General features: G+C 44.5%; 1 long non-coding RNA gene across 6 annotated transcripts; it reads left to right on the forward strand.

Moving 5' to 3' along the window:
• Nucleotides 1–1123: 1123 nt before the first annotated feature.
• LOC127316695 (uncharacterized) lies at nucleotides 1124–5032 on the forward strand. Of its 6 annotated transcripts, none has more exons than XR_007860586.2 (6): nucleotides 1124–1582; nucleotides 1773–1854; nucleotides 2152–2406; nucleotides 2677–3157; nucleotides 3843–3992; nucleotides 4763–5032. It is a non-coding gene; the product is annotated as an uncharacterized lncRNA (long non-coding RNA). The 6 variants fall into 6 exon arrangements; XR_007860585.2 differs by lacking the exon at nucleotides 2677–3157 and having other exon boundaries at nucleotides 1148–1582; nucleotides 2152–2198; nucleotides 2285–2406; XR_007860588.2 differs by lacking the exon at nucleotides 2677–3157 and having other exon boundaries at nucleotides 1133–1582; nucleotides 1741–1854.
• Nucleotides 5033–6888: the final 1856 nt, after the last annotated feature.

Below are 6888 nucleotides of genomic sequence, written 5' to 3' on the forward strand. Positions count from 1 at the left end.
CAGCCAGAGCGGTGTCATCGGCACTCTTGGTCGCATCCTTATCCGCCCGAGTAGCATCGGGGGCAAGGGCAACGGTGGCGGTGCAACAGTACCGTAGGAGCAACGGGCGCGGCGGACAGGAGACCTCGCCAGAAAGCACACCCCAAAGACGAAGATCGCGCATGTGGACGCGCATGAAGGCAGCGAAATCAGGGTAATTCGCGCCATCAAAGATCACCGGGCAGCGAGGGATCGCAACATAGCCCGAGGAAGACATAACTCTTTTTTTTCAGATCGAAGTCAACGAAGCAGAAACGGATCGAAGCGGAGCGAAACTGGTGGCGCGGACCAACGCGAGAGCAGGATCCTAGCGCGCTGTGGGCGGGGCAGAGGGAGCAGCTCGGGTCCTGGCGTGCTACGGGCGGGGCAGAGGGAGCAGCTCGGGCGGGCGCGTGGGATGGCTCGGTCGAGCGGATCCTGGCACGGCGCGGATCAAGCGGGGCGGAGCGGGGAGATCGGCGTCCGACGGAAGGGGCGGCGGTCGGCGACAGAAGAGGCGGCCGGCGGAGGGGCGGCGGCCGGCGGGAGAGGCGGGGCGTCGGCCGGAACAAGCTAAAACTAGAAGAAAAAGAGGACCAAAATTTGCTCTGATACCATGTTAGGGCAATATGCTTGTTGTATTACCAGGGGGCCAAAGGCCACAATATATAGTACATGTACAGGTGCACATATGAAGAAAGCCCCTAACATATGAGGAAACTACAATATACAAATATATACATCTAACATTTCTCACCTATTATTGGGCAGTTTGGGAAGGCATTTAGTTTTGGATGATGTGAGTTGGTGTATTGTCACCCTCTTCATCCCATTATAGTTATAGTAAGGTTGCTTCACGTTTGATCTTTTGTATTGTTTTTTGTAAGGTTTCGTGAATAATCTAATAAAAAAACCGTGTGCATCTTTTGGATGCAGAAGCTGGGGCGATATTTCCCCCATTTCGAAAAAAACGTAACGTCTAGTCGATTGATGCACATCGTATAGGCCGTGGACCGTGGTAGAACGCCAGAATTGAGAACAAGCAAGTGCGTGAGGTCTAGCGAGCCTCTGGGGCTATCCACGATCGCTTCCGTTCCAAGCCGTCCGATCTGCGAGCCAGCTCCGCGTCCATCTGGGCCATTCGTCGATCTGCCCCTCGAGACAAAATGCCCCATACGAAACCCTAGCCGCCAGGCCCGCGTGATCTCCCTCTCCATTTGCTTCGCCTTCGCCTCTGCGTCCGTTCATCTTCGACACCCTCCCTCGCGTGCGCCGCCGCATCGGCCGCCGCCACGCCGCACTGCATCTGGTGGCAAGCAGGAGGCGATTGAGTTGTGGTGAGCTGCACAAACGAGGGAAGGGCGGCAGCGTCATGCTCGACCTGCAATCAGCCTCGATGCAGGACGCATCCTCCCACTCGCCGCCCTGGATCCCAGTACCTGCCTCCTCCTCTGCTCTACCCCAAGGTCTTCTAGCCCCAAGCCCCACCGTTCCAAAGTCGCCGCCTCTGGGAGCTCTTCCTCCCTAGCTCTTGCCTCCCGGATGACGTCACCGGTGGGAAAAGGTTGGCCTTTTTTCTTTTGTTTTACCCTTCAGCCTTTGATGATCTGTTAGTGCCGTATGCAGTTGGTGATCTTTGAATGATTGAGATGCACTTTCTGTACCTATTTTATTGTTTATTCTGGATAAATTTCCTGGATCTCCACTCGTGCACTCATGTAGACTGCCAAGGTCGATTCCTTGCCACTGTCCAGATTGCAAGTAGCATACACACATGAAGCTGCTGCACCGCGTTCATAGATGAGGCCTGCCCATTTTCGAGATTTTCTGTTATAGGTTTGCTTTGCCTATCCTTTTCTTTCGATTTGTACATGAAAGAAATATTTTTGGTTTTCTATGGATGTGCTATTGTCAAAGTTCTGGATCAAAAACTTTAGGATGCCTGCCATTTTAATTTATTGAACGCATATCACACCTGTGCTATTTTAACCTATTTCCACCATTCAGATTTTGGATTTGATTAGATGGAGGCTACTTGTCAAGGATGAAGTTGTTTTCATTAGTCGTTTTAACCAATTTGATTGTTTTTCTCATCCACTTAGTTAAGATCTCGTTTGATATTTCTTTTTCCAGAGTTGTTCTTGAGGGACACATGGCTGGTCTAGAAGATGGACCTTCACGTATGCCCCATCAATCTATTCATTTAGAGAGAAAATGGCACATGTTCAGAGATGGAGATTAAACTGTCCATTTGTGCGCTGCTTAGGTTGAAACTATTCAAGAAGATGGATTAGAGAGTGATTTATATGAAGATGTATGCAAAGAAGACAATGGTTCATTTGTGTATACTTGAAGTCACCTCTGCCGTTGTTGCCCGTCCCCAGCAAGGTACCTTTGTTCCCAATCCCTGTGTATTCTCCTTGTGTCCTCATGTGGTTCCTCCTCCCTGCTGCGTTAGGCCCTTGTTTGCTGCGTGCTTGCTTGCTGATGGGTGTTCGTGCTTGTTTCCTGTTGAGTGCCTACACTGTATACCATTGCCGCTAGACAACGAGAGGAATTGGGGACCGTAGTATAATAATATAATTAACTCAGTGATGGGGTAGATGTATGTTACTAATGCATAGGTGTCTAAGACTAACAACTTTGGTTCCTTGGCAGCTTCAAATATCACATGCTATCCAGATATGATGAGTCTTAATAATTATGACCTGCGGGTCATCTATATCAATCTCTGCATATATGCAAGATAAACTTGAGTGATCTGGAGTGAATGGGAGATTAGGAGGCGTGCAATAAAGAAATATCTTCAGTGTCGGTTACCTAAAGGACATTTGGATATTACATTTTGCAATAGACGAGGAATCGGTTGCATTATTTATACATGGTGCTAAGAAGGTGACTAAAATTTTCCTAAATGAAGATCTTGACTTAGTTTGTGGAATTTAGAGAGAACAAAATGATCATATGTGCATCTATGGTGATCATTTGCTCTTCTGGTGTTCTTCTCATTCAGTACTCGTAACTCTAGACATGAGTGCAGATCTGGGGAGGTCTAGAACAGGAAGAAGCTACCATAGAAAATTCATTAAGAAGCTGCCAAACGTTCATATCAGCCTCTTGCCTTTCATAAGAAACCATAGTAAGTGTGATTCTTGAATCATGTTGTGGTGTAGCCACCCCCATCAGTTTGTGTAAATGTACCCATTGTTACTCTTTTATAGTTTGCATGTCCAGTTTCCATTTTATATTGCAGTTGACAAATTCCAACTAATCGTGTGATTAATCATCTGCTATATCAGCAATCTAGACGAGTCCAAAATCAAACTTATGCATAGACACATGATATATTTCCTCAATGTTCTTGTTTATTTACTAATTTTAGTACCACACAAAAGCTTAAGCAAACAACTAGCTGATCTTCAGATGTATTACCTATCGTGTGCTTTGTATAAAATCTTGAGATATTATAGTGAGCTAACTTTTGCTTCCTTAGTAACAATTACGTTCACAACTCTGATTTCTGCTCCAACTTATGTTGGAAGGCACCCAACTATTAGGATCCAAACTGGAGCAATTACCTTGGACATACTGGAAATTCATTGGAGTCCAACCTTTATAGTGAAAGGTTGCTATCCCTTCAAGCTCTGCCTTCTACTTCTGTCCCTGATGAGGGTGTTGTTGTTGCACGACTGTCTGAGTTGGATCTTTGCTATTTAGTTTCATGTTCTAACTGATTACTACCTAATTTTTCCATGGGAGCTTACTATGTTTTGGGTGTTAGATTGAGATTTCCTCTTCGTGGGCTAATATCTTTTTTCCTGAAGCTCAATTATGTACATGGGAGAACTACAGCATAATACCTATGGTACAATAGCACAAATGTGCTGGAGAGGCCGGTCTTACTATTTAGTACCATGCACACTTTTCCCATGGGAGCTACTATGCATTCGGTGTCATATTCCATGCAGCCAAAGGTCAGTATTTAATTTCATTGTCTTTTAGTCTACAATTTCTTTATTCTCTTGGGGATGAAAGATTGGTTCACGAAGTCAAATTAACTATAGCCATGGTCATGCTGCTACATTGTAGAATTTTATTTGAGACTTTTGCTTTCTGTGTTTGGTTCTGCAGTGTTAGATGTTCATGATATGTACATAAGATGGGCTAAATTATGTTGAACCTTTACGATTACTAGGACTTCCCTTTCTCTCTGTATTTTTTGACATGCATGATGCATTTCTTGATGGATTAGTCGTGTGGGTTTGCTCAACTAAGTTGTCTCCTCTAAATATTTTGTGCTATAATCCTATTTTACAATAGCATGGAAGTGTTGCAGTACTGTAAATATGTTCATTTGTTTGTATTGTGTTTCAAGACGTGAGGCCTTACCTGTATGGAGTGATTTTCACATCCCGATGCGAATATTTCATAGGTTCTGTGGGCAATATTTGAAAGAACCTGTAAATATTTGGAATACACATTAGAACTTGATGAGTTCAAGCTACCTACATGTACTGAAGTATTGCTGATAGCCTCTCACTTTTGTTTAGTTACTGAAATACTGAGGTCGTTCCTAAAGACGGTCTATAATGTGGTTTGCACCACCTTCTATTTTACTATATTGCAATAAAATTTTGTTGCCCTTTTTTCTATCTATGATATGATTTTGTATCTACACCTTTTATATTGTGAAGGTTTGTTTCTGCCTGCTAAAAAACCATTTACACTGTTTCCTATTCTCCAGGTCTGTTCATCAATCTCTTGGCGTGAACACTTTAATTGCTTTTTCGTATCTGCCATTAGAGTAACATAGGTCAACGTACAGAAATAGCATGTGTTGTACAGCTTCATGTGGAGATTTCTCATGGTGTTCTCTATCTTGTTGTGTATATAAAATGTATAGTGTTATACCCCTGAGGATTCTCGTTCATGTTGTTCCTTTGGCATCTATGTTGGATTTGTGTGAATTATGTGTAACTTAACTCACTTCAGCTATATGAAAGCTCTGTTTGTATCTTGGTGCTGATTTATCTTAGTGCCGATACAAGCAGATATTTTTATCTTTGCAAATGCACCTCACATAGATAGATGAGCAGAAACATAAGATAATTTTAAGTTTACAAGTACCACGGTGTAGAAGAATGTTGATTTATTTCTACACATGCTTGATTATCCTATGTAGGGAGGAGAGCGCTTGATTTTTCTATGTAGAGAGGAGAACGAAGCAGTTGCCAAACTTAAAAATCTGAGTTTGTGTAAGACTGAATAAAAAACTTAACACAACGAAACTATGTCTTGATTTGGACAAGATTGGGCCGCCACTAATCAGTGAGGAGGCGCCCCAAGGGGCGCCCCAACTACTAGTCTACATAACACCAGACGGAAGGACGTGCGTACGACGACCCATGTGCCTGAATCAGGTAGCGATCGAGATTCACGGATCTCGACACAGGGGTTCATACATCGATCATGTACCATTACACGCAGGCAGTGTAATCGGATCAGCCGCTATGTGTCTCATGTATGGCGCCGGCCGGCCGGTCCATCATCTCTATATACGTGTTTTCGATCTCTAAACGGGCTGCTACTTTGTTCCCATTGAAGTAATGCAGCGTACTACGTTCGTACCGTGCATTTAGAACACCATGGGGAGCTCTGCAACGGAAGACTACATGCCGAGGTGTTCGAGAGCATCTCAACCATGCCGTCCGGTGTGGTAGCTATATCTTTTTTTATATAAATGAGCAATATGCTACTAATATGATTTTGATGTGAGAATATTTTGTTTCGCCAACAATGCAATGTCAAAAGGTCAGTCGACCACATGTTCGTATATAAGATACAGTACCATGTTCTTGGAGATAAATCCTCATGCATACAATACAAATGTGATTCGACTATGGTGAAATTTTGTGTCCTTTTGTAGCCACATTTTGAAGCTGCATCGATCACCTTCGTCTGAAACGCGTTCGACTTTTAATCAGTCTGCTGCATGCCTTCAATTTGGAGTCTGCATGCATGACGGACCACCTGACGAGAAACTCCAAAAATCGCAACTATTCCCGTCCTTTGCACCCCAATGCAGGTCTGCTGCTGCACGCTTTGCAGACGCGCGCAGCAATTCGCTGCATGGGGGCGACGTCACTCCTGCCTTCCTGGACCGGATATACATGTGTGAGCGAGAACACACACGCACGAGAGGGAAGGATTAGGCATGTGCTCGGAGGGAGTCACCTCGAATCCAAGAACATGTGCCAAGCGCGTACGGTCGTTGCGTGGTGTGGATGATCGACCTGGAGATGATGACAACATTCATGCCCAATGATGTATTGATGATTTTGTGGTAATGTGTTGCTTTTTTCGTTTATCTATTATAGCATGTGTATTCCACTTTGGTTCCCTATCTTGTTGGTTTTTTTTTCATCATAGCATAAGGATAACAAGCTAGCCGAATGGTGCGGGAGCGCTTTTGAGACATACTCACAAGGTAAAAAGAGCGAGTCTACATTCACGGGAGCGCTTTTGAGACATACTCACAAGGTAAAAAGAGCGAGTCTACATTCACTAGTAGAAAACCTCTCATCCATCTAAGACTTTAATATCGGTTCCCTTACGAACCGGTATTAAAGGTGGCATTTGTACCGGTTCGGACGCTCAGGCATTCGTACCGGTTCGTTACGAGCTTTCGTACCGGTTCGTGTTAGGAACCGGTACGAAAGGTCTTCGCCGTAATGGCAGGTGAGGGTGGGGCCAAGGTTGGACCTTTGGTACCGGTTTGTGTTAGCAACCGGTACTAAAGGGTGCCTCATATGCTCACTGCCCCTCCCCCGCCCCCGATCCATTCTCATTTTCATCTCTCTCACATTTCTA

Source organism: Lolium perenne, chromosome 7, assembly GCF_019359855.2.
Source record: "Lolium perenne isolate Kyuss_39 chromosome 7, Kyuss_2.0, whole genome shotgun sequence".
Classification (NCBI taxonomy): Eukaryota; Viridiplantae; Streptophyta; class Magnoliopsida; order Poales; family Poaceae; genus Lolium; species Lolium perenne.